This window comes from Dermochelys coriacea, chromosome 9 (genome assembly GCF_009764565.3).
Source record: "Dermochelys coriacea isolate rDerCor1 chromosome 9, rDerCor1.pri.v4, whole genome shotgun sequence".
NCBI lineage: Eukaryota > Metazoa > Chordata > Testudines > Dermochelyidae > Dermochelys > Dermochelys coriacea.
In genome coordinates this window covers 69338171-69366079 of record NC_050076.1, presented here as the reverse complement: position 1 = coordinate 69366079, position 27909 = coordinate 69338171, and the positions used below count along the sequence as shown (strand labels likewise).

Genomic DNA, 27909 nt, shown 5'->3' with positions numbered 1-27909 from the left:
TTGCCCAGTAAATTGGATGCACTTATCTAGTGACAAACTAGAATCATTAGCAGGTATCAATCACCTCTTTTACTGAAGAGACTCTTGCCCTCCATGAATTTCTTGGAGTAGAGAAAAGGCTCTCAACCTCTTCAAGCAGACTGACCTCAAAACAATCCCTTTGAATGTCAGCAATGCTAACTTCTCTGTAATCATTTCCCCATAGAAATTATTTGTGTGTCTATTCTTCCAAAATGCTTCTTGATCCAGACACAGTTTATTTAAACAGATGTAGGGCAGAACTTAAAAGTCAAGTGAAGTGGACTTGTTAATACTCTGCACTGCCAGACGGGTTACCCAAATTGGATTTTTGATGCTGGAATTTCTTCCTGGTGTTGTCAAAAATGCCCTTGTCAATTGAAAACAAAGTATGTCCAGTTCTAAAAGGCGTTTGAATCACTTCACTGGGATGATGGAGGCAGCAATGTGTGGTCTTGAACACTAGTGGGCACAGAATATAAATAGCAAAATGGGGATGGTCAGAAAAGGCAGATACTCGGGTTAGTTAAGTGATAGGCCAGACAAACTACAAAGAGATAGCAGGAGTCATGGACACAAGCAATCTGAAGGAGAAAGTCTCAATGCTTCTGCATGAGAATATTCTCCACAATTGGGCTCTTTCCACGCTACAATAGTTCAATACTGACCAGTTCCTATAACACACATTTTGAATTTCATTACCTTTTAAGGTACTCCAGCACTTCTCTTTTCATAAAGTTTCTCCTCCCCAAACCCAAATGAGGGTGGAAAAACAAGCTTTTGTCAACCTTGTTTCCTACTCATCCATCGCTCTCTATTAATTAATTAACTTGATCATTAGCATTTGTGGTTTCATAGATTGTTACCGCTATCATCTGGAAGCATTCAACTAATTAAAAATAAATCAGATCAATGATATGCAAGTTGCTCTTCAAATACATGCTACATTGATTGTTGACTAACTATATTGTTCAGGTTATGTCATAAGATGTCTGGGATTGGAAACTCTATCAAAACTCAAAACTAGTTAGAGAGGGTGAAAAACACTGAACTGAGCACTAGGTTTTGGATTTTAAAAATTGTTTTAGGTTGCTCCTGATTGTACAAATTAAGTAGAGATGTCTATGACACATAAAAGAACATATAAAGCCTTGAGCACTTTAAACACGATTTTCTTTGTCTTCCTTTACAAACTACTGTAACAAGTAGATAAGACAGTAACTGATTAGAAACATTGATTGGGCAGTGTATAAAAAAAATCAATTAAGGCAATTTGGAAGGCTGATTTGTCTTAAGAATTTTAAATAGGAGAAGCCCAGTTTTCTTTTCAGAGGGAACAAAGGAGCATAACTTGTATGTCTCGAACATGACAGGTAAAAACACTGCACTATTCTCTAAAGAAAAGTTATTTAAAAAACATACCAAAAAAACCCCAGACATTTTAATTTTGGAAATCAGTAAGTACAAAGTCATTCTTAAAATCGTAATAGTATTCATTGTATTATTGCTTTGAACCTCTAAATAACTATATATAAATATAAACACAAACACATGTGGATATATACTGTGCACATATATAGATTTTAAAATACTTTAAAAAACAAAACAAAGCTCTGCTACAGTTGGGGAGGCAATATGGTTGCCACTCAGAGAGAGTAACATTTATTATGACTTCTAAAGCAGGAGAGTCACTCAGACTAGGAGCCAGTTAATGGCCAATTGCTCTCACCAAGTTTTAGAACATGATGATACATGAACGTGACAATTGTACACCGTTTGTCAGGGAATGTTATGATGAAGGATCAAAGATCAACTCTACAATTTCCTACAAACTCTGACAGACAATATTACTAAGCATGACATCTGCTTGGTAATGAGGGACTTCGACACCAAGTTTGTGGATGACAACAATGGAGTGGATAGAGTAGTGTGCAAGCACAGCTTTGGTTCTCAAAATCAGAACAGTGGAACACTGACTGAAGTGTGCTAATAACAGAGCTCATAATTTGTGGAAGACTTTTCCCTCACAAAGATATCCATTAATTAGCTTCAAATTCCCCTGACGGCATTACCAGGAACCAAACTGACCATCTCTGTATTGGAAGGAAATATAGATCAGCTCTTCGGGGTACCAGAGCACAGAGAGAAGGGGATATCAGAGAAGACCATAATTTCTGAAGATCAAATGGAAGAAAAACAACCCCCCAAAAGCTCATGCTTTGGGGATAAAAATAGCACTGTACATGTTTGGGCTCTGAGACATTCTCCCTTGTTCAGATTTTAGAGCCCGGGGTCCCAACATTTACACTCTTATTTTTAGCCCACAGGGCAAGCATGAATCAGTTGACCCGGACTCTGAGAGTCACTGTCACAGGGTTGTTTTTTTTTGCCACTGTATAGACATACTGTCTAAGGTGTGATGGGACAAGGCCAGATGTCTATAAGAAAGTAATGAGAAACAGGTACATTAGCTGGGGGATGGTGGGGTGTGTGTGTGTGTGTGTGTGCAGGAGTCAAGGCAGAGGGCTGAGGTCGTGGGGGTGCTCCAAGCCCCCTGCCCTGAGCGGCTCACAGGGGGCTGGAGGGGATACGCTGATTCCATCCCCTTCCCCAAGGTCCCCAGAGCAGAGAGCAGGAGCATGCTGCAGCTCCACTTGTCCTTCTCCCCCTCCGTAGCAAGAGCCGCCAGCTGATAGGCTGCAGGGAGGGAGAGAAGAAGGGGGGACGAGGCAGGGAGAGGGGGAAGCTTGCCTGCCCTGCAAGGAGAGAGCGGGGGCGGATAAGAGCAGGCCGGTCCAGGCCGGATTTTTAATGGCACGCTGCTGTCTGCCATCCCCAGCAGATAGGTTGCCGTAGGTTGCCATAGGTTGCCGACCCCTGTTCTAAAGGGTGCAGAAACCAGGACATATTAGCTCTGGATTTGTAAAGTAAGTTCCAGTTCAAATGAAGGAGACATTTACTGTGGATGTGAAGCACTTAACTAATTCTTTACATTCAATTTCACACAAGTCAGAGAATACATAGATCAAAGCAAAGACTTCCTGTAAGATGTCAAAAAGGCAGTCCTCAAACAAGGTTAGATGTACAGTGAAAATAAATGGAAGACAATTAGCTAGGAAAGTTAAAAGGAGCAAGAGGTCAGAATCATGGGAACATGGAAAAAATGAACAAGATCAGAACATGCAGCAAGGGGGAAAAACGTCAACGCGTAAAACAAAGCATTAAAATAAAGTGGAGATAATAGGCCTAACACGGGACTAAAATTATAAAGTAAAACACCAACAATTAAATTTAGTACACCACACTGCAACACCACTCAATAACAGTTCTAGGAGATCAGATTGACAAACTCGTATTTAACCAGTTTTGATCAATTCACCTTTTCTTAAAAAGATCATGTACATTTAAAATATAGTGTGGTTAGAGATGATTAATGGAGTCTGTGCTTGCAGATGTTGCTAACAAAACTAGGCTTTTTCTTGGAAATCAATGTGGAGTGAGATGTGATGATGTGTATTAATTACCGTACTTGTTGATTCCTAATTTTTCACTCTTAAGATTTTATGTTTATGTTTCTTTTCAATAGAACTACTTAAAAAAATTCCATTAAGCATGACTGGACCCTGATTGTACCCATTCCCAATCTCCCACCTCCCTTTCTTAGGCACCTGAAATTATCTCACACTTGAAGTTTGTTGGCTTATATCATGGTTTCAAAAGTTCATGATTTGTATTCATTTTTTAGAAAAACGGATATGAAGATTTTCAAAAGAAACAGAACAAGATGGAAACAAAGCTTTTGACACTACTATTGCATCTACAAAGGTAAGATGCTCTAACAATGCAGTATCAAGGTGGGGTAAAGTAAATACAATAGAAGTTATAATAGAAAAATTCTCTCCCTCAAATAGTAAAGTGGATAATCAATGAAGAAGCCTTAGCCTGATCCTATAGTGCTTGTCTACACTTGAAATGCTACACCAACACAGCTGCACCTCTGTAGCACCTCAGTGTAGACATTACCTACATTGATAGGAGGGGTTCTTCCATCGGTGTAGACAGTTCACCTTCTTGAGAGGCAGCAACTAGGTTGACACAAAAATTCTTCCATCAACCCAGTGCTGTCTACACTGGGGGTTAGAGTGGCTTAACTTCTGCTCAGTAGTGTGGATTTTTCACTTCCAGAATAAGAGGCCTTGTCTACACTACACATTTTGTTGACAAAAGCTGACTTTTGCTGACAGGAGTGGAGGTGTGTACACAACTTTTGGCCGCAAAATTCTGGTGTTTTGCCAGCAAAATAAACCCACCTCAAGGAGAGGCATAAGCTTTTTTGGCAAAGTTAAAGCAACAAAGCATCAGTGTAGACACCACTGTCTGTTTTTGTCAACATAACTGGCTTTCACCAGTATCCCACAATGCCTGCCATGACCACTCTGCTCACTGATTTGATCTCTGCTGCTGTGCAAACATGCGCCCCCTCCCCTTTCAAAGCTCCAGGAAGTATCTGACAGCAGAGCATGCTGCTCCATGTTGGGAACAAAGAGAAAATCATTAACGTGGAATGCTCCTGTTCTGCCCTGCACTAGGAACACAGCAGCAGGCAGACTGGTGATGTGGAGGGACTGCTATGCTGTCTTGGCATTCCTTAGCATGGAGAGCTCTCAGAGCTGCACAGGATGTGGCCCCCAGCAGCTGAGGAGGTTGTGGGAGAACTCGGAGGGAATCACAGAACCACAGGCAAGCAAGCACAGTGGGCTGCTTCGGGAAAGAGCAGGGGCTGACTTGCAGGGGTGTCCACCTCCCCCTGCTTCAGGATAGGTCAGTCAGCCTGCTATCTCCCTCATCCCAGACAAACCACTCTCCTCTCCTCTACCTCCCACCACACACTTCAGTTGAAAAAGCAGCTGACAATCTACTAGGATGCCCCTGGAATGATGGGATTGAGAAACCTGCATCATGTGATGCTGTAGCTGCCCTATGAGGCATTGCAAACCCTTCCCAAAGCACCCTGAGGCTAGTTGCATAGTGGGATAGCTACCACAGTGCACTGCTTTCTCTGTCAATACAAGAGCTGTTAGTGTGAATGCACTCTGATGACTCAAGGAGGTAGTGTGGACATGCAACCGCAGTTTTAATTAAACCGGCATAACATTTGCTGACAAAAATTTGTTGTGTAAACAAGGTCATAGTTAAGCTGACTTAATTTTCTAGTGTAGACCAGGCCATAATGTCTAACCTAAGAGACAACTAATAATCTACCATGAAAGTGCCTTTGCCATCAGCACAGCTACTAGTGTTAGCTTTACACCCAGTGGTAAGTGCTTCCAGGATTGGACCTCAACTCTTACTCATGATGTATAATAATTAGAGTAATGGCACTCCTCCTATGAGTAGGTGATACTTATTATGAGTAAGGGCTGGTCTACACTGAAAAGTTACATTGGCAAAGCTAGTCTCTGGATTGTGAAAAATCCACACCCCTGAGAGACGCTAGTAAAACAAACTACCCCCGCTCCATCCCCAGTGTAGATGGTAGCTAGGTTGATGGAAGAATTCTTTTGTCAACCTAGTACTACCTCTCAGGGAGGTGGATTACCTTTGTTGACAGAAGAACCTCTTTCATCGCTGTAGTGTCTACACTGAAGTGCTCTAGCTGTGCCACTGTAGCATTTTTAAGTACAGACTAAGAGTTAAACCATCAGGCCCTGAATTAAAAAACAGTACATGCAGGTAATACTCTGACAATGTTTTCTTCCTTGTGATAGAAGAGCATTTATACCTACAATGCTGTATGTACAACTCCAGCCATCAATAACCTCCATAGTCAGTTTTGTATTTGTATTTTACCTTCAGAATGATTTCTCCCCCATAAATATATACAAGGAGACTGCAACATTATCTGCGGACATAACCTGCTCAAATTCTCATATCCCTATCAAAGTGCAATCTAGAAAACATTCTCAACAACCTAAAAAGCACAATAAGACAGCTCCATACACAAAGGGCAAAGGTTTCCTGGAAAATATAAGCTACATTTATGTTAAATAAACTTAGATTTCAACAGGAAAATAAAAGCCACATTGAAAATGAAAGCAGTATGCATTTTCAACAGCTGAACTTACTATAATGAATAGTATCTGACTTGATCAGATGAGCTGCCTTTGGAAATAGTGGTATTGTGTGTGATCCTACTGCAGGACATAACTTTTTATTAGAAAGGCTTGGCTTATTCTTCCTTATATACAAGGTAGACTTATTGTGCATAGTATTTCTAGTACTACATTCAATTGAAAAGTTCATCAATCAGTACTGTAGCTTGTCTATACGATGGATTAATGTGCACAATGGGGGTGTGATTTCTAAAGCACACAACATGTTGCAAATTAAATGCTCTGTACAGATCCTGCTGGTGCACATCTACTGCACTTTAACATAGTACTGTTTCTAACATCACTATGTTAAAGTACACCAGCAGCAGCTATATGGACCAATTAATGCACAGCAAGTTGTTGCACTTTAGAAATCACACCCCCAAAGAGCACATTACCCAACTGTGTAGTTAAACCATCAGAGGCAGGTCACCTACCACACTACTGAAAAGTGCCCTCATTTACATTACATGAGGGTGGCATAAGAACCTATATAGGACAGAATAATCTGTGTAAATTGCCTTTCATTACTTCTTAAAATGGTAGTGCATGATTCATTCAGTACATACATGGTACATAACCAATGTCAACCTGATTTTCTGTACAGATTTAGGAAGTATAAAATGAGAAGCTGTAGCTTCAGTCCCAGAATGAAAGGTACTTATTAGTTTACGCCCATCTCAGGGTAAAGGACAGATCCCTACCTGCATAAATTAAGTTAACCCTCTATACCAATAAAAAGTAGATCCATCCATTAAGGATTCTAGCCTCCAAAAATGACTCATCCATAAATTAAACACAGAACAGGTATTTAAGAGTTCTGTAACAAGGGATTTAAAAAACCCTATTTATAAATGCAACAGAAGCACTACCAAATAAATTATTCAACTTGATTTTACCCACTGGTGGTGTTGTCTAGGAGTTAGAAAGGACTGGGAGTTTGGTTCCTGGGTTCTTTTTCCACCTCAGCACGTTATAATCAATCAGTGTCCTGGACAAAAGTCTTGGTTATTTAAGAAGACCAAATCTTCAAAAGTCATCTTTAAAATTGTGTCAACAATTTCTTTGCAACGCCTTTGCAGTGACATTTAATCATGAATATTTTTACCCACAGAATACCAATTGTGCATGCTAATACGTTAGACATGCAACTATTCTGTTCTGACATACGTATGGTTTGTCATAAGTAAAAAAACCTACCATATGTGGTGATAAGGCACTCTACTCACTGTGGGGTGGCACTACATCCTGGCAATTTTGGGGATTAGATCTGCCAGGCCAATGCTCCTTGTGGCAGTTGCACTCTATCTCATTCTCTCTCAGTGCACAGCCACTCTTTCACTCTAGGAGTTCCTGATTCCTCTTTGTGACTTGGCCCTCTCGCCAGGTCACTCAGCGTATTTCCTCCTTCTGAGGGGTCAGTCTTTCCTTAATAGCAGTCTTAGGCAGCCCACCCATTTGCTGCCCCTATGATGCCACTTCCCCAGTGGCTGGTAGGGGAATCCAGGCCAATCCTCTACTCTGGGTTCCAGATCAGAGACCCTCTAGTCAGCAGCTAAGGCCTGCTTCCTTTTGGACCTTACTACCTTTTCCCTGAGCCTTTCCTGATCTTCTGGCTCACCCTCCCTGGGGTGTGTCAACTACACAATGCCCTCCTCCCAAGGAAGGCATTGCTTCCCTACAGTCTGTTCCCAGCTTCCTGGCTTTATAAAGCTGGCCCAGCTCCTCCCACAGTTAGACTTCATCAGCAGATTAGGCCTTAGCACTCCTGGTTTCCCTCCAGGTGCAACCTATAGGTCAATTGGCTTAATTTACTATTTCAGACCTGGTGTGGGATGGACACCTCATCATATATGTATACAGACTTTCTGTGGGTCAAATGGGGGAAAGTATTTGAAAATTTTGTGACTGCTGCTTTGTAAGATAAATTCCAGTCCCTTTGAAAATTTGATTCTCTTAGACCAGTGTTCCAGGCCAATGGGGACTGCAGGAAGTGACGGCCAGTACATCCCTTGGCCCACGCCACTTCTCACAGCCCCCATTGGCCTGCAGCAGCGAACCGCAGGCAGTGGGAGTTGTGATCGGCTGAACCTGCAGACGCGGCAGGTAAACAAACCGGCCCGGCCTGCTAAGGGCTTTCCCTGAACAAGCGGCGCCCCAAGTTTGGGAAACACTATTTTAGACCTTTTCTATTCCTGGTTTCTATCCATCAAATAATGACAAATTTGACGTGAAAATTATTCTCACAAAAACCAGAAACATGATTCATTTGTATTATTCCATTGAAACTTGGTGTAATGCACTTGATAGTTGAAGAAAAATCTATGTATTTACATGGTAGCTCTCTTCTTTTCTTCCACAAAGCGTTTCTCCACACGTAGCTGATTAATTATGACAATCCAAACACCACAATGGGGGCACTATTTTCCCTCGATTATCCAAATCAAAGAAATAGAGCTCTACCTTTCTACAATCCCTTATGCTGACAGACATGATGCAGCTTGCTAAAAATATTTAGTGTCAGAAAACATGGCAGCAGAACAATTTCCCTAGGAGAGTGCACAACACAAACATCTGTTTATGGCAGAGAGGCTGAGTCACTGAACATGTAAACACCCTTGCTGCTCGCTTTGCTTTATCAATTGACTTCTGAGCAGGATTTCAGGTTTAAATTATGATCTTCAAACGTCCAAGCTCCACAACTCAGACTGCATCAATAGGTGTTGAGGGTTCCTGATGTTTCATAGTATATTGAAAGCTGAAATAAGGAATCCAGCTGCTAGAGCAACTGTCTGTCCCCTTTATCTTGCCATGGTGGCAAGATTTGATAGGGTCACTTTTGATGTCAGATCCTAGATTGCAGTGGCAGGGCATCATCAATACAGGGTCTTCCCCTGTGCCCTTTACTCTGAAACACTGCCAGTACCTGATCTTAAAAGGGTTTCAGGTCACAGTACAAAGCTCACTTGTAATATTAAGTAGTTACTGTAATCCTGACTAAACAGCAAAGTCTGGGCCCTGTGTAACAATTACATTGAGTTACTCTTTTGATGACTCGCACTGTTCTGATTGATTTTCAAGCTTAATCTGAGTTGTCCAGAAGCCACAGAGTTAGACTCTATACAAGCATCTGAACAACCTAGCATGTTTACTAAAATGTAAATCTGCTGCAGCTCTTTGCTAGGAGCTGTATTTTTTCCCCTTTGTCTGGTAACAAAATATCAACAAGCAAAATATTAACACTCATGAATGCAGATTCACTTCTCTCATCGCTTTTTCTGTAGTAGTACTGTTTTCTAGAGTCTCAGCATCCAAACTTATCCTGACCTACCATTCAGTAGAGAGTCCATTCCTCTTACTATAAAAAGGCACTTTAAACATAACAGGTATCTGTAAGTCTTTGATCTGAATTGAACACTTTCTATATCAAGTCCTAGGGTCTCAAATTTGTAACAAATATGCTTTGGCTGGGGAATAAAACATGTTTCTCAAAATGTTTCTTCTTCTCCAGTTTAACATTTCCTTAACATTTATTCTTTCTAGTCCCTAGCCCTCCCTTGCATTTAAAGATGGTGATTTTTTTAAGCTTCTCTTACCTATATTAGGAAGACTATCACATAATTCTGTCAATATAAAAAAGGTGATATTCCATTCTCTGAAATTGCCAGTTACAACAATTAAGTAGAGAAAGCTAATTGCCGGTTTTATCACAAATTGCCCATCTTTAGCATAGGTTTTAATTCAGACTTGGAGGACTATTGGCCCATACACTCAAAGCTACAGCCAACCTTATGTTAAATAGAGATTAAAAAAAAAACCCTTTCAATCTTTGCTCAAAGAAATGGACTATCAATCTGTCATAACTGACATCTTGATCTCTATCAATTCTCTCTGGAATCTATTCCCTTTCATCAGGACCATTCCTTTTGCAATGGGACAAAGATACTTACTTCCCCCACATGCTGCCTCCTGTCTTACTTGATATGCACTCCTCAATGCCAGGATACTTGATGCTTTGGTTTTTGGAAGCAGTCATCTGAAATTACTTTCGAGGACAAAATATGAGCAGGTGTCACTGCACAGATACTCTATAAACAGATACATCCAACTGCTGTGAAACTGTGGGGCATGCAGGAAACTTCCTAGAAGGTTACATGCCTGCATCAAAAGTATACGGGAGTTAACAACTTTAATAAAATAAACTAGAACCATATGTTCTCACATATACTCTTTCTTCCTTGACTGGTGAATATGAGGAGGGCGGGGTGTAGAAATGATGCTTACTAGCTGAAACTGCCAACCACAATTAGTTCATCTTGATTAGCTTTATAAGCATCCTGCAATTGTTGTAGGAGTTGTATAGGCTGCATTTTAGGACTTCTCTCACATTTGCTTGAAGGCTGCGTGATACACAGTCCTGCTATTCATAAGCACCAACTCCATGGGTGCTCCGGGGCTGGAGCACCCATGGAAAAATAATAGTGGGTGCTCAGCACCCACCCACCGATCAGCTGTTGGGTGGGCCCAGCCGATCAGCTGTTCCTCAGTGGGCTGGAGGTGCTCAGGGAATGGGACAGGCCGGAAGAGGCGGAGAGGGATGGAAAGAGCCGGAGCAAAGGTGAGGTATGCTCTGGGAAGGGGGCGGAGCAGAGGCACAAAGAAGTGGAGTGAGAGTTGTTGGGGACACTGGGCATGGCCACTAGGTAACTCAAGAGGATGGAAGACCACGAGTGTCGATGAAGCCTCCTCGCTCTAGGCCCAGGTGACCTCAGGCCCCTCCGCCCGGAGGCACTCGCAGCAGCCACACTGAGGATTTTACAACAGTTTGTTGCAAGCGCAAACTGGCTGAAACTAGATTAGGCCAGATAGGTCAGATATGTCAAACAATACCGAACAAAAACAACTCCATATATGGTTAAATAAATGGCATGAGGAAAAAGGGAACTAGCTGGTATACCGAATTGGCTATATGGTAATCAGGGCAGCTTGCTATTGGATAAGTATGTTGAAGAAAGAATGTATAAAAGTATGTGTAACTATTTGCTCTGGTGTGCAGGATTTGAGATTGTTGTCTCCCTGTACCGCTTGAAGCTTCAAATAAACTTTTCTACTTCTCCACCCCGTTATGATTATTGGGCGACGCACACCAGGCAACGAACCCTGCTGTGCCAGCAACAGAGTGGAGTCCTGGGGGAAGGGATGGAGTGGGTGTGGGGCGGGGCCTCAAGGCAGAGTGGGAGTGGAGCACCCACCCAGAAAAATGAAAGTCAGCACCTATTTCTGAGTAGATGTACTCTCACAATGTATTCCTAGGACCATCAGGCTTTTCTCTGTTTAGAAAAGTGTTACCATTAGTTTCAGTGGTTAGGCAGAAGCCAACAGTCAAATATTTTCTTAAAGAAACGGAAGTGCATTTTGATTGCATATGTAAAGGGTTAACCTGCCATTACAATACCTAACTTTTGCAAAGTTCTACTGAAATCTGAGAAACATTTTATCATTCTGTCTTTCAAGAGGTTGTTAATGTCAGAATCACAATTCATTCTGATGGTACATCTGATATATAGGCATGTGTCCTGGTGAATGATTTGTACTTTAGAGTGCTATTTCACTATTCAATATTTTAAAATATAGACTTAGATTGAATATATTCAAGAAAATGTAATCCCTTTCTCTTCTTCATAGACATAGGTCTGAGTAGCTGAAAAAGAGTTCTAAGAAGAAAGAAATGCTAACTTTGATATTATATATTTTCTATGGATCAAAATAAACAAATAATTGTTACTGAATCCCATCCATACTCATCAATACCAAAGCAGGCTTGGGAAAAGCTTTTCCCCTCACACAAACTACATTTAATGTGTAAAGCTTTACTGCTCAACAATATATGGCACCAGGAAGTAATGACAGGCTGATCCTCACCACTCCAGACCAGGGAACCTTTGTGACTACCACATTATAATTAATGAAATGACCATAGGTTTCTGATGCAGCAAAACATTTGTTTTCTAGGCTCTCTGAGTAAAAACTGAAGATTGTTTTCTGTAGTGGAAAACACACCTCACGAGAATGGGCAATAAATTTAAGTAAAAATGGCTAAATTTGCTAGGTTGTTTCACTGTACAGAGAACTATCACCATGGACTCAGTCTCTGAATGACTATCCTGTTGTCCATTACCTAAGTGTGCATTTAGATGAAGTAATCCTTAACCTATTTCTTTGTGAAGACAATATAGAATATAAATGCTCTGTGAATTTATGAAAGACTAAAGGCACGAGCTTCTCGTACAGGGATGGTAGCAGAGAGAATTCCATATGCTCAGGAAAGAATGGTACATATAGTGGCTCTCAGCCTTTGCACAGGAGAGTGGTGGAAGGGGCAATGGAGTCACCTTGTCACATTGTAACACCTGGCACAACCTGGCCCTCAGTTTATAAAACACTCTTGGATCCTTTAAAGACTCTATTTAAATTCATGTTTATGACCCATTACAGCAGCTGAGATTAACTGTTCAGTTTACAGTAATGCAGATTCTTTCTTTAGCTCTGTAAAGCTCTGTAGACTAATGAAAATTTTATCATAAATCTTACAGTTCATTTATAGCATGAGTGGGAGAGAGACAGAGATGAGTGTTTAATTACAATAAGTAGTTTAATTTAAATGTTTAAGTACAGCCCAGACATTAATCAGAGCCTTAAACCCATTCACAGTAGGCATTAATTTAAAGAAAATATAGTCACTGGTTTAAACCTACTTTTTTTCCCTTCAAATATTGGAAATGTTGCAAGTTCACACACATCAACACACCATTTGTCGTCCAAAGGTCAGTTCATTCCTCAACAACAGGAATAAACCATATATCTGAGTTTCCTTATATTTCTTTAGATATCGCTATTTTAAAAGCAGGTCAGCAGTGAAAGAGGAAACTAACCAAGCTTTCAGAACTACAGTGGAGTCATTTTCAGTTAATCTGACCTCTTTTCTCACAGTAATAACTCAAAAAATATTTAAGAGTTCAAACAAGCCCTTGATTTGTTTTAAAGGGCACATTCTGTTTTTGAAATCAACATCAGTCTGACTAACTCCTAAAGCTTTCTACAGTAACAATATTCAGAAAAATGTGTAGAATTGTATATCTATAGCATTAAGGCTAGACTTTCCTGGCTATTTTAAGAACACAATTTTAATTACACTGCATGTCTGAAATCAGAATTAGTTGACTTAAGAACTGAAAGACCCAATACACTAAGAAGCATAGTTTTAAAAAAAAAAAGCAGATGCTGTGATTGTGATATGAAGCAAGCTGTCACAAGAGATTTTTGGCTTCTATCTGGGTTAAAAATAAAATAACCTCACTCACAGTCTTTTAGGAATAGATGCACTCTTCAAGGATGGCTTTTTCCAACAAATTCATTTATCTCTACTGAGGAACTTCTGCACAAAGTTTACTTTATCTTTCAGTACCTTTTAACAATACCTCAACACTTTTGGGACAATGAGTTCTGATTATTATTGTTAGAATTGGTTAGGAATTTTTTGACTTAACATTTTTTTCACTGGAAAATACCAGTTTCTCAAATCTGAAACATTTCAGGTAAATATATTGGTTTTGAAGGGAAGGTTTCTCAGGATGGAGTTTTTGGACTGACTAACCTACCCACTCCACTCCCAGTGCTTAAGGAATTTACCTGGTATGTGGAAGACTCAGGTTCAAGTTTCTACTCCATCTGATTCAGAGCCAGGACTTGAAGGTGGCTCTCTTTTGTCCCATGGGAGGGCCCTACCCATTGGCTTAGTTTTGTTCCACACTGGAACAGAAGCCAATACCAAAACATCATTTTTTTCCCCATGAAACTGAATTCTTGTTTTTCAGTCAGCCCTAATTGTAATATTCTTCTGATGAGACCAAAAAATGATCGATAAACCAGTTCATTCCTTTGGCCTGTCTGACTAGATATGCAGAAATACCTGGTTTGCCAGCAACTTTAGATTTCAGTTTAAATAAACTGAATTTGATCATTTGAAATATAGAACACAGGTTTTCTTAAGGTCATTCTCAACATTATGTTGGAGGCATTGCCACCTATGTTCAGCTCTGTGGGCTTTATCCCTAAACTGCAGCGTTTAATGTTCTAATCATTTCATTAGTGTGAGCGTCTTCCTTCTGCTTCATTATATTCCTAATTTTGTATGCCCTCATCAGTCCTTTCCCTCTGCAGCCTATGCTTAACATAAGAAGGGGGAGTTAGGAATTTAGCTAAGTACCAGTCACTGGTGCAAGTAAAATCCATTTCTCTCCGATGGGGGGGGGCACCAGCTAAGGGGGGGGGCACCAGATCTCCTCACGTGACCCTCCATGTGACTCCTCTCCGCCCCCAGCCTAAGGCCACCACACTCTCCCCATGATCTATTCCCAGGTTACCTGGGGGTGGGGCTCTGTTCTCCTCCTGCTGTGTCAGAGAGTTCGAGACCGCAGCGGGGAAAGGCGCTCCTGCGGCACAGCTCTACCACCCCCAGCCCTGCCCCCCGTCCTTCCACGCAGCTGTCTCCCCGCCCTCTGTCTGTATAGCGGCAGCCCCGCCCCAGGGCAGGGCTGAGGGTGGTACAAGGGCTGCAGGAGCTGCCGGCGTTCTGCTCCCGCTCTTGCTGCTCGGTACAGGTGGAGGAGACGCAGCTCTGTGGAGGGGCTGGGGATGATACAGCTGCACCCGAGGAGCTGCCAGCGTGGTGCCAGCGGCTCCTCCCGTGTCTTTCTGGTACACTGTACTGGCTATAAATATCTTGCTGGTACAGTGTACCGTACTGCCATACTTGCATTGCCTGTTCCAGTGCTATGGTGCTGATGAACCTCCATAAAGGCACTGATTTTTAACTTGCCCTGATTGTGTGTGCGTGTGTGTGTGTGTGTGTGCGTGTGTGTGAGTGTGTGAGAGAGAGAGAGAGAGAGAGAGAGAGATCTGCTAGGGTGGTGTTTATTTACCTCAAAAAGGAAGTTACCACTGTGTAGACAGTATTGGGGAAAATACAATGTAATTCATAAGGTGTGAAAGATTGAACAATCATTCTGCGAGGTGGGGTTGTTGTTTTTTTTGTTTTTTGTTTTTGTTTTTTTTTTGGATTAAGGTAGGCACTACAATGGTTCAAAGAAGAAGCGATATTAAAAATGTCCACCAACTCAGTTAATTAACACATTGGCACCAACCTGTCTGCAGATTTCACATCATTATTAATGCTTCTTGCCTTTGCTGGCTGCATCAAGAAATCCTGACTTCTGGCTTCCAACATTCAATGAGCTAACCAGATGCAATATAGAACATTCACATGATAAAATAAAGTAATAATAAAAAAGAAACCAGATTAGATGTGGTCACATGGAATTGAATTGAAATCTGGTTTCCAATCCCCAAACCAACTACTGGGCATTTTAAGCAATATAATAACTGCATGCAAAATGAAGGAGAGGGGAGAACAGAATGAAATTTTTGCTGAGGACCACTGCCCAAATATGCTACATTCATATAGAGAGGCTGAAATGTGGAATTTTCATCTCATGAAAAAATCTGGAATTTTGCTTTGTCCTGAATCAGAATGAAAAGATTTTTTTTAAAAAAATGAGAACAAGCCGAATAATCCCATTTTGAAAACAAGAAATGTTTAGAATAGAGAATGCCAAAACAAAACATTCTGACCTTTTCTGATGCAGAGCAGGAATTCAACTACTGGCCATTTTAATTTTAATTCCACAAATGTCATTGCATGGAAAGGAGGGTAGAGGGAAGGTAGGAGTCGGGCTATGTCTCTGTCATCAAGCAATTAAAATAAAATGCTCCCTAGAATGGAGGAGCCAGATCCAACATCTGCTGAAGTCAATTGGATCCTTTTCACTGATTCCAGGGGCATTGGAACAAGAGTCAAAGCCTAGAATTTGTTCTTTTACTGAAAACAATAATAAAAACTATAAAATAGATTAAATTTGAAACTGTTTGACACAAAATAGCAATTGTGATCACAATAACTTTCAAAATTACTGTCCTGCATTACAAAAATTTCACGCTGAATATTGGTTACCTCCACAAATTCCATTCTAATAGATTACAAGTTTCAAAGAATCAGTGGTTTTAAGTATAATTATAAAGCCTTTTCAACAGCATGAGTCAGGTTGGCAAGTGCCTTATTTAGACAAAGAAGTCATTGTAGACAGTGAATGACATTCATAATAAAGGTATATATTCTTCTGCAAAATGCTCATTTGTATGGTAGTCAACCTTTTACATATATATACACACTTTGTTTTATAGTATATTTTTATCTTAAAAATCTGGCCTCTGCCAGTTCAAGTACAAGAGACACATCCAGAGCACACTGGATATTTTTTTTAGAAAAGGAAAAGATAACACTGGTAACCTCGATGTCACGCATTCTCGGACACAGGTAGCAGTGCTTACAGCACAAAATGGCAAGTGAAACGACTGCAAGATGGAAAATGTAAAGGCTAGCTTAGAATCAAGGGGTGTACATGGTGAACACAGAACAAAGGGATGAGCGCTAATATGCAGTCAAAAATCAAACATCGGAGCTGAAAAAAACCTATTCGTCTATATCAAAGCCCATGCATGAATGTGTAATGCAGAATGCTCATTTCATTTTGTCCACTTTACTGTTAAATGTAGCAACAGATGTGGCTTCTATCACCTCTTGAGAAAAATATTCCATGCCTAATATGGCTGATCTCACTTTTTTTCCCTAATATTCTCCTGTCTCAATTGCATTCTGTTATTCCTACTTAAACCCTTTGTTATCAGCCTATCTTTGGATGCTTAGGAGAGTACATTATATGGGGGAAAATGCTACACACTACTTCCCTTCTATGAGGAGCAGAAGATGCTTGGAGTGCCTGAAATTATCATGATGCCTCAAATTAGAAATAACAAATATTCAAGTTGAGGAATTAGGCTAAAGTTTCTTTCCTGTTTATATGTTAGATATTAATTGGAGCAATAAAGGCAATGCTAGCTTAGCTAGTAAAATATAGACAGTGGTGCTTTCTGCTGTGTTTTTTAACAATTTGTCAATTTTACTGCTAGCACACAAGCAGTGCACGGTGGTCCTTGGTAGGCTAATCTTTCATCTAAACTAATCCTTCAATTATTTCAGTGTCATGCAAGCACTGAATAAAAGTGCTGTTGATTTGAAATGAGGCCATAAAGTATAAAAACAAGTGTCTAGGAGTGCATAACACTCCAATTTTTCAGAGATGTAAATACAATGCCAACGTCATCTAAGCAATTTCAATGAAAAGTCATTTTTTTAAAAAAGATATGTCCTTGTTATTTATCTTTGGTTAAGTATATACACACATATATGTACATAGACTAATGTGGGTGTACATATATGTAAATATAAAGTTACTAAGCGTATGTTTTATCCAGACTTAGAATTTTTCTTTCTCCTATTTATCATTAAAACATGCATATTTTATAAAAAAATTCTCCCCCATCCCTTAATATGATGTTTACCACAGGCTTGTCTATACTGTGGTCAGTGTAATTGTTCCAGTACATTCCGGCCCCCACTCTAGACATGATACACCAGTCATTTGTACAAGTGTGGCTTACTGCAATTGCAAGCTATAGCAAGCACCAGTAAGCAACACTAGAGGTTATCATCAGTGCAGCCAATGCAAAATCCCCAGGGTAGACAAGTCTTAAGGGCCAAATCCCATTGACTTCAATGGGTGCTGGATCATGCACTAAATTTCTTTACCTCTTCCTGGAAATACAAAGTTTTTCACCACTAAGTGACCAGTTTAAATCCAGCCTACTCAAGAGTGACAGATAGATGTTATCATGGGCCATCAAACAAACCTCTGTGACAGTTATTTGGCTTTCCTGAAATTCTCAATGGACTGATGACTTGGTGAGAGAATCTGGAAAAAACAATACACTGCACACATTGGCTTAGTTATTTTAGTTAGGCTATACAATGTTTCCCATTCATCTGAAGACTTTTCAGATTGTGTAAGCCCAAGTGAGGAAGTGGCATTCACAAAGTTTAAATAAGTGAATTTTACAAAGGTTGTTTAAATGTATCAAGAATCAATGCATCATATTAGAATAAATCCAAGTCTGCCATCATCAATGTGTAAGATCACTAAGCTTCATTAACAAACAGAGCTAAAAGATGATCAGCAGAAGATTAATAGTCAGGCAGAGTCATCCACAAATGGCACAAAAGATTATTTGCAGGACTTTGCTACCACAGCAAATCATGGCTGCAAAACCATATGTAACCCCTTGGGGTTTAGAGAGCATGGCCCCTTTAAATCTTTTTCCTATTTGAGAGGAGGAGCAGTGAGAGAAAGGAGGGAAACTTGGGGGTGGCTCTGGAGCCTGGGGAGAGAAGGGCAGCAGAGAGGCCCTGGACAAAGTGAAGGGGAGAGAACATGCCTGAAGCCTGGGAAGGACAGGATGGCTGATCGGCGACACTCCAGAACAGGAGCCAGGAGGAGCACTGTGCCAGGGAGCAATTGCCCGAGAAGGACAGGCCAGAGCTGAACCCAGTATCACTGCTGCCCAGAGCTGCATGGGGCTATGAGTACTGGAGCTTGTGACTCTGCATTGGGAATAAGGAGGGAGAGTGCTAGTTAGTTAAGTGGGGAGGTGGTCGCTCTGTGTGTGGCTTTGCAGAGAGCAGCAGAAGAGGGCACCGGAGGGGTTATTGGGGAAAGTTCACTGGCGCCGAAGATGACCAGGAGCACCCAACGCATCACTGGACTGGAACTTTGCTCAGAACTTCTGAACTCTGTGTGCAGACACATTGCTCAGTTTCAGACTGTGCTACCACTGGGCCTGTGGGGCCTTGGTTTGAATGCAATCCTGTTCTACGGCTCCCCCTACATTTCCCCAAGTTGTTTTTTCACCTTTCATCCCTCTGTAAATAAATATCTTCCTTTGTTATATCCATTGTACTTTTCCTGTGAGGGTGTGTGTTCACTCTGGGGGGTTTGGAACAGGTGCCCCTGGGGTAGAAGGATTTTTTCCTGCTGCATTCCTGCGTGCGCTGTCTCTTGGGCAGAGCTGCCTGCAAAGCAGACTCCATCTTGGCCATGAGGACGCTAAAGTTACAAATACAATTCTGCATTGGGAGTGAGCTAATCAACTCAGACTGCATTTATACAACATGTAATTCATGCACCAGCTGCTTAAAAGAACACTTCAGGGGTAAGATCTGCATGTGAGATGGCATTAATCACCGCTGATGGAACTAATCCCCTCCACATGAACAAAGCTCTTGAAGCCCTGAAAAAACATTCAAGCCACCACTTCTAACATAAATCTATGCTCCTCCTTACTGGTTAAAACCAGAAAAGAGTAATTCCATTTACAGGGGATGCAGCTGACACCTCCCCCAGAAAAGCCACTCTTGACCAAGACTGTGACATCCTGGCACCAGTACGATGTCATTCACACTAATGTAAACGCAGATTAACGCAACTCATCCTCAGCTGCTTTCCCCTCACCAGCCCTAGGAGAAGAGAAAGATAAAGGCCACATTTAAAACAGGACACCCACACCCACAGACACACACACTCCAAGACTGTGGTATATGTGTATAAAGAATTCCTCGTGTTCACCAAAGGAATAGGGCAATCCGCAGTAGCGGAAGTGGTCCTTCAAAGTGGTGTGCTAATGAGGTGGAGGAGTGGTATAAATTGATTTGTTGCAACAGGTTGTTAAGAGGCAATATTAATTCAAGTATTAGAGACAGGATTAATTCACATCTGGTTTTTGAAAACTTCTCAAACAGCGAGGAGCTGAAGCCCCTGACATTTTTGTCACATGATATTGACAGGCAGGACTATTTCTGAGGCATTGTGACTGATTAGGTGACTGATTAGTAGACGCTTAATAGTAGAATAATAATATGAAGACCAGCCCTGTATACATGCAGGAATATCAGGGTTTAATTTGTTGCGAAAGCAATTTCTATGAGCCCATCTTGCTGTTGATAGCCAAGTACTTTAAATTAATAACACTGATCCATATGGGGCCATCACCTCTGAGAATCATAGTTGCTATGATTAGCAACCAAGCTTGAGCCATCACGTTTTAATGTGCACCCTTAATATTTTATGAAATAGAACTGCGACTGGTGCAATATAGATCGCAAAGAGCCTTTGGATGGCAATGAGTTTTAATGCTCATCATCATAGGATGGATTTGAGCTTCTGACCAGACAACAAAAGGCTGCATATCCCATTACTGATTTGCTGAGCCATCTAGCTCTGAACTGAATACATGACAACAGAAGAGGTACATCTTCACACATCAAAAAGCTCTCAGATACTGACATAAAGAGTACAGAAATTACCAAACTGGATCATTAGTCCATTTAACTTGTTATCCAGTCTCTGCCAGTGGCTAGTATCTAATCCTTCAGAAAAAAGGCAAATAAGCCCTTAATATATCTAGTGAGTTATGCAGTTCTGTATGTAGTCAGAAAATAAATCCCTCCTGACCCCTCTTAGTATTATATGTAAAAGTTATTAATAATGGTAATAAAATTATCCAGTTCCCTATTAAATTAAGTCACAGATCTTCAATACGTAATCTTTCCGTAATGTATTAAAGATTTAACCTCACACATTAGCTGCCAGATCTCACTGTGTTCTGTAGAATTACTGCTGTCCTTTGTCAAGGTGATGCTTACTATAATCTGATATTTACTGAGCCTCTGCAGAAAGTAAAAATCTCATGGACAATTCAAGACTAGATACTGCCTTTGCCCCAATCAAATAGCAGCAAACAACAAGTAAAGTATCATTGTAGTTTCAGAGTGGTAGCTGTGTTAGTCTGCATCAGCAAAACCAAAGAGGAATCCTTCGGGCAACTTAGAGACTAAGGCCACGTCTACACTACCCGCCAGATCGGTGGGTAGTGATCGATCTATTGGGAATCGATTTATCGCGTTTAGTGTAGTCTAGTGTAGACGCGATAAATCTATCCCCGATCGCTCTGCTGTCAACTCCGGAACTCCACCAGGGTGAGAAGCGAAAGTGGAGTTGACGGGGGAGTGGCAGCCATCGATCCCGCGCCACAAGGATGTGAAGTCAGTGATTCTAAGTCGATCTAAGATATATCGATTTCAGCTAAGCTATTCTCATAGCTGAAGTTGCGTATCAATCCCGCCCCCAGTATAGACCAGGCCTAAGAAATTTATTTGGGAATAAGCTTTCATGGGCTAAAACCCACTTCATCAGATGCAGAGTAGAAAATACAGTAGGCAGGTATAAATACACAGCACATGAAAAGATGGAAGTTGCCTTACCAAGTGGGAGGGGGGTCAGTGCTAACGAGCCAATTCAATTAAGGTGGAAGTGGCCTATTCTTAACAGTTGACAAGAAGGGGTGAATACAAAGGAGGGAAAAATAACTTTTGTAGTGCTAATGAGGCCAATGCAATCAAGGCGTCCCATTTCAGAAGATGGAGTATCAGCAGATGGAAATTAGTTTTTGTAGTGACTCATCCACTCCCAGTCTTTATTTGGGCCTAATTTGATGGTGTCTAGTTTGCAAATTAATTCCAATTCTGCAGTTTCTCATTGGAGTCTGTTTTTGAAGGGTTTTTTTTTTTTTTGAAAAAATGTCACTTTAAAGTCTGTTATTGAGTGTCCAGGGAGATGAAAGTGTTCTCACAAAAACTGGTTTTTGAATGTTATATTTCTTGATATCTGATTTGTGTCCATTTATTCTTTTGCATAGAGTCTGTCTGGTTTGGCCAATGTACATGGCAGAGGGGCACTGCTGGCACATGATGGCGTATATCACATTGGTAGATTTGCAGCTGAATGAGACCCTGATGGTGAGGCTGATGTGGTTAGGTCCTATGATGGTGTCCCTTGAATAGATATGCAGACAGAGTTGGCAACAGGTTTTGTTGCAGGGATTGGTTCCTGGGTTAGTGTTTTTGTTTTGTGGTGTGTAGTTGCTGATGAATATTTGCTTCCGGTTGGGGGCCTGTCTGTAAGCGAGGATTGGTCTGTCTCCCAAGGTCTGTGAGAGTGAGGGATCGTTTTTCAGGATAGGTTATAGATCCTTGATGATGCGCTGGAGAGGTTTTAGTTGGGGGGTGTAGGTGATGGCTAGTGGCGTTCTGTTACTTTCTTTGTTGGTCCTGTTTTGTAGTAGGTGACTTCTGGGTACCCTTCTGTCAAGCTGTTTCTTCACTTCACCAGGTGGGTACTGTAGTTTTAAAAATGCTTGATAGAGATCCTAGTCTGTATTAGAGATATTTGTCTCTGTCTGAGGGATTGGAGCAAATGCGGTTGTATCTTAGAGCTTGGCTGTAGACAATGGATTGTGTGATGTGGTCTGGATGAAAATTGGAGGCATGTAGATAAGTATTGCGGTCAGTAGGTTTCCGGTATAGGGTGGTGTTTATGTGACCATTGCTTATTTTCACTGTAGTGTCCAGGAAGTGGATCTCTTATGTGGACTGGTCCAGGCTGAGGTTGATGGTGGGTTGGAAATTTTTGAAATCCTGGTGGAATTTCTCAAGGGCCTCCTTCCCATGGGTCCAGATGATGAAGATGTCATCAATGTAGCGCAAGTAGAGTAGGGACATTAGGGGATGAGAGCTGAAGAAGCGTTGTTCTAAGTCAGCCATAAAAATGTTGGCATGCTGTGGGGCAATGTGGATACCCATAGCAGTCCCAATGACTTGAAGGTATAGATTGTCCCCAAATCTGAAATAGTTGTGGGTGAGGACAAAGTCACAAAGTCTTCATCATCTGGACCCATGGGAAGGAAGCTCTTGAGGAATTCCACCAGGATTTCAACAATTTCCACCCCACCATCAACCTCAGCCTGGACGTACTGACTGCTATACTTACCTACATGCCTCCAGTCCACATCACACAATCCATTGTCTACAGCCAAGCTCATTAGCACTGACCCCCCCACTCGGTAAGGCAACTTCCATCTTTTCATGTGCTGTGTATTTATACCTGCCTACTGTATTTTCCACTCCATGCATCTGATGAAGTGGGTTTTAGCCCAAGAAATCTTATTCCCAAATAAATTTCTTTCAGGTGCCACAAGGACTCCTCGTTGTTATCATTGTAGTATAAGCTCTCAGCTCCTTTCTCAGAGACAGTAAATAAAACTCATTAAGGATTCATTGCTTGACTAGATTGTGTTTGTGCTTCAACCATTAAATTGGCCTCACAGTAATCATCTGGATAAGTTTACATATACCACGTATGAGCTCTGACCTGCAGAAAACAGAACTTGCATCATTAGGCAGATCACCTATATAAATTCATTTTAGCGTACATCAGCACTGCAAATGAAGGTGTGATTGTTCTGTGGGTAGATATACCAAGGCTAGTTTTAGTCTAGCTACCCTGGGTAACAATAGTAGGAGACTTGACAGCATGGTTTCAACACAGGCTAGTTGACCCAGTGCAAGGCTGCCTGGGTACATTCTCAGGTTGCTAGCCTGTGTTCAAGTCTGTGCCATGAAGTCTTTACTACTCTTGTTACCACTGCTAATTAGATTAAAGCTAGCACAGGTATTTCTATCCGTGCTACAATCACACCTTCATTTGTGATTTAGGCATACCTTTGGGTTTGGTGCACTTTGAAACAAGCATTTCCACCTCAATCAATCCCAGTATATGGGCATGAAATAGGAAACAACAAGATCACATTACTCTCTTGCATTCAAGTGTGATTATTCAGAACACTATACCAATGTTGACATAGTTCATCCTTAGTCATATGTGCAGGATCAAGGAAATTTCTCAGCTAAAGTTAGGTTTAACTTCAGAAATACTTATAAAGTCATTCCTCCCCCTTCTTCTCCCCCAGGGCTGGCGTATGTTCAATTCTAGTAAAGTAGGAACTGTTTTCCCTGGGTCCTATAAAGACTGTTGTTGTAATTAAGTTATTACTGCCTTTATGGACATGTTTGTGGAAGGTATCACAAGACTGTTGTTCTGATTAAGTCACAATGGTGCAGAACTTGTTCTGAAAAACATGCACAAGATTCCTTGTGATTATATCCACAATTCCCTGTAAATCTGTCCAATTGCCTTCAGTTTAACAACTTTAGAGAATAATAAAACTTTGTCCACTTAGTGGTGCTATACTTATTTTCCTCACAAAGCACCAAAACATATTTGCTTGCAGGGGGCGGGGAGGAGGAAACTAAGATGTTGGCATACAGATTCTGAGCTTTTATATCTCTGGAGTTCTGATTAGCTGTTTAGCAATTATCCTCCTGTCTTACAGGCTTGTCTTTACAATTCGGAACTGGAATTTATGCTGTAATCAAATAACTGAGTATCATTTTGAAAGTCTCATGATGCATAAGAGAAAACATGTTGAGTACAGACATTTGTTGTGATCTGCCTTTCTAGAAAGATAATACCAGGATAAAACTGTTTGTGACTAATAAATAATAACCAGAAACAATTTTTCTTGGTTAGAGGATTCTGCCTTCAGAACAACATCCTATGGCAAAGGAAATAGAGGCCATTTTAATTAGTTGAATGTAAATATAAGTGTAATGTTATTTTAACTTTGTCATCTTTAGTCTGCAAAGTTTGAAGAGACAGGAAAGATACTCAAGGAAATGAGACTCCTCCTCAGGCTGTTTCTCATCTCTATAAATGGCCACACTGCATATTAGTTGCTTAGCAAGAGTCCTGTGCCTGGCTAAGCATAAAATCCAAAATAACCTTATTCTGCCATTCAGTAGTATGGTTCCAATAAGTAAGTAGGCAAAGCACATTTGGCAGTCAATGCAAGTTTGGATTGACCTCCTATTCAATGCTCTGATTTCAAAATCCATCAACATTCTCGCATATTGGATGCTGTAATATAACTTAAAAAACCACCCAAAGCAATAATTAACAAGAGGGAGGTGGCTTCCAGTCTGCTTCAGATACTTTTCTATGCAATTCTGACTTTATTTTTTCTTAGTCTGGAGCATTTCTAATGTTCCCTGTGGAAACCATGTATCAGTTTAATGAACAAATTCAAGGAAGACTAACCATAGGGGTGGAGGAGGGATGATATGATTCCTTTGTTGCTCACATAATATAACTATCCAGCTTTCAGTAAATCTGACACCAAACATTAAATTAACTGAAATGAAAACCTCATTTTGAACTGTGCTTTCCCATACATACCAAACAGCCTGTGAAATGCCTTAGATTTTTATGTCCAAATCCATTAAACATACTGCAGAAAAAAAGAAAAGCAAACGCATGGTTGAATATATGCTCACAGAAAGCTTCCATACTTTGTTAACTTTATAGCTGAATTGATCCACAGGGTGCAAAGCACTGAGCATACTAAATGGCATGGCATCGCATAAGTGGAAATGGAATTGCATGCCAAATGAAACAGGAATGTTTGGAAGAACTTTAGCATGCAAGTTATATTGTGTGACTCCTGTACATCTAAGCACACGGATGTTAAGCTAGTTAGTGATTACTGCTCATAGGAAGTCATTCTGTATTTAAAGGAACAGTGTTTCAGTATTGACAGTAGATTAGCAGTTCTCTCACAAGGCTGTGTTTTGTAATTACATGATTGTCTACACATGTATAGCCAGGCACATGTGCACTGTATCATGAAACAACTTCATTTAAATATTGCACTCATATAACAATTTGTCATATGCTAACATACCTCACCTTCAAGCCCTGAATAAGCTTAATATGCTCTCTTTTGATAAAGCACTAAGCACAACTATCTAAAGTCAGCAGGAGGTGGTTAATGGCAGTGAACTAGAATAAAACTAAATGTCACTACATCTTACTTTTCTATAAAACCTTCTAAGTAGATAAGACATGTTCAGAAAGCTGTAAAATGTGCCCTTTGCTTACAAGAAAAAGGTCAGTTCTGTGCTAACAAATTGTAATAGGTTAGTCATAGATGATCATACCATCAACTGAGATATGGTACCTTACACATATTTTAAATATTGTTACAACTACTTGTGACAGACCCAGATCAGTGGGGTACAGGAGTCTGCTAGAAGGCAATTATACCGGCTACTGGATGAATACTTTTCTGTTTCCTGAGTGACCAGAGCAGGGGCTCCACTAGAGCAATCAGGAACCTCCTAGAACCGATTAAGACAGGCAAGCTAATTAAGACACCTGAAGCCAATTAAGAACATACTAGAATCAGGTTTCAGAGTAGCAGCCGTATTAGTCTGTATTCGCAAAAAAGAAAAGGAGTACTTGTGGCATCTTAGAGACTAACAAATTTATTTGAGCATTAGCTTTTGTGAGCTACAGCTCACTTCATCGGATGCATTTGATGAAGTGAGCTGTAGCTCACGAAAGCTTATGCTCAAATAAATTTGTTAATCTCTAAGGTGCCACAGATACTAGAATCAGTTATGGCAGGCAGACTAATCAGGACACCTGGTTTAAAAAGGACCTCCCATCAGTTAGTGGAGGGTGTGCAAGATGCAGGGAGTAAGAAGGCGTGATGCTGGAGGACTGAGGAGTACAAGCGTGATCAGGCTTCAAGAGGAAGATCCTGCAGTGAAGATAAAGAAGGTGCTGGGGGGAGGCCGTGGGGAAGTAGCCCATGGAGTTATAGTTGTAACTGTCACACAGCTGATACAGGAGATGTAGACAGCTGCTATCCACAGGGCCCTGGGCTGGAACCTGGTGTAGAGGGTGGGTCCCCTTCCCTCCTAACTCCTGATTGGATACAGGAGGGGTTGACCTGGTCTGTGAGCAACACCAGAAGGGAAGGTCTAATTTGGAAAGGGATCTGGCCTGTCCCCAACCACTAGGTGGAACAACAGAGACCGTTCTCCATTTCCCCCAGGCTGGCCAGTGATGAGGTTAGCTGAGTGAATGGCAGGCTTGAGCCTCTAGCAGAAGAGGCCAAACTGAGGGCTGCCGTGAACCTCTGAAGTGAGCAAATCTGCCAAAAAGCACAGGACCCACCAAGGCAGAGGAGGAACTTTGTCACATACTTTAGTCATAGAAAGATCCTGTTTTGCATGACACTGAGTACTCTGCATATTAAAACAATATGAATCAAGAAAATGAAAATTTGAAAAATTTCATCAATTTAGTACAAAGGAACCTGTAAGGCTGCTTCCGGCATAAGAGACTGACTCAACAAGTGTCCAGACACACACACACACTACAATCCTACTCAATGCACATTAGAAGACCACATCTACTCAGCAACCTGTTTTTGTCAGTCTTTTGCCTGGTCAATTAAAAGAGGTTTCAATAACTCTTCAGATACTACCTGGATATAAAAGATCAAATTCATAAATATACTTCATTCTGGATAATCTCCAGAGTATAAACTTGTCTAGACAAATACAGTGTAGATGGGAATAGGATAACACACCGCTTGATCAAAAATAAGTAACACATCTAAAATATGTAGCAAAAATACAGCAACACAAACTCATGTCATGGGGATGTTCTATTATACTAGAGAGAAATCAACATCTCAAGCAGGCAAGAGTCACTGCAATGACATAATTTTTATAATAATGTCATACAAGACTTTTGTTGTATATCCATTAGAGCTAGAATCATTTACATTAACAGTTTCCATTGTTGTGATCCTACGTGTTTTTATTCAAGTAGCTTCTATCAAATAAATAAAGCCAAGTATGCTTACTAGCAATACCTTTGGAGGAAGTGGAAGTGTTAATACACCTCCCACTCACAATTACTTGCTT

General features: G+C 40.8%; 1 long non-coding RNA gene across 2 annotated transcripts; it reads right to left on the bottom strand.

Annotated features, from left to right (window-relative positions):
• Nucleotides 1-57: 57 nt before the first annotated feature.
• On the bottom strand, nt 58-27909 carry LOC122455869. 2 transcript variants are annotated; one of them, XR_006274372.1, is made up of 4 exons: nt 27849-27909; nt 10149-10258; nt 7074-7161; nt 58-472 (listed from the first exon to the last, which is right to left on the bottom strand). It is a non-coding gene; the product is annotated as an uncharacterized LOC122455869 (long non-coding RNA). The 2 variants fall into 2 exon arrangements; XR_006274371.1 differs by having other exon boundaries at nt 10149-10328; nt 27849-27887.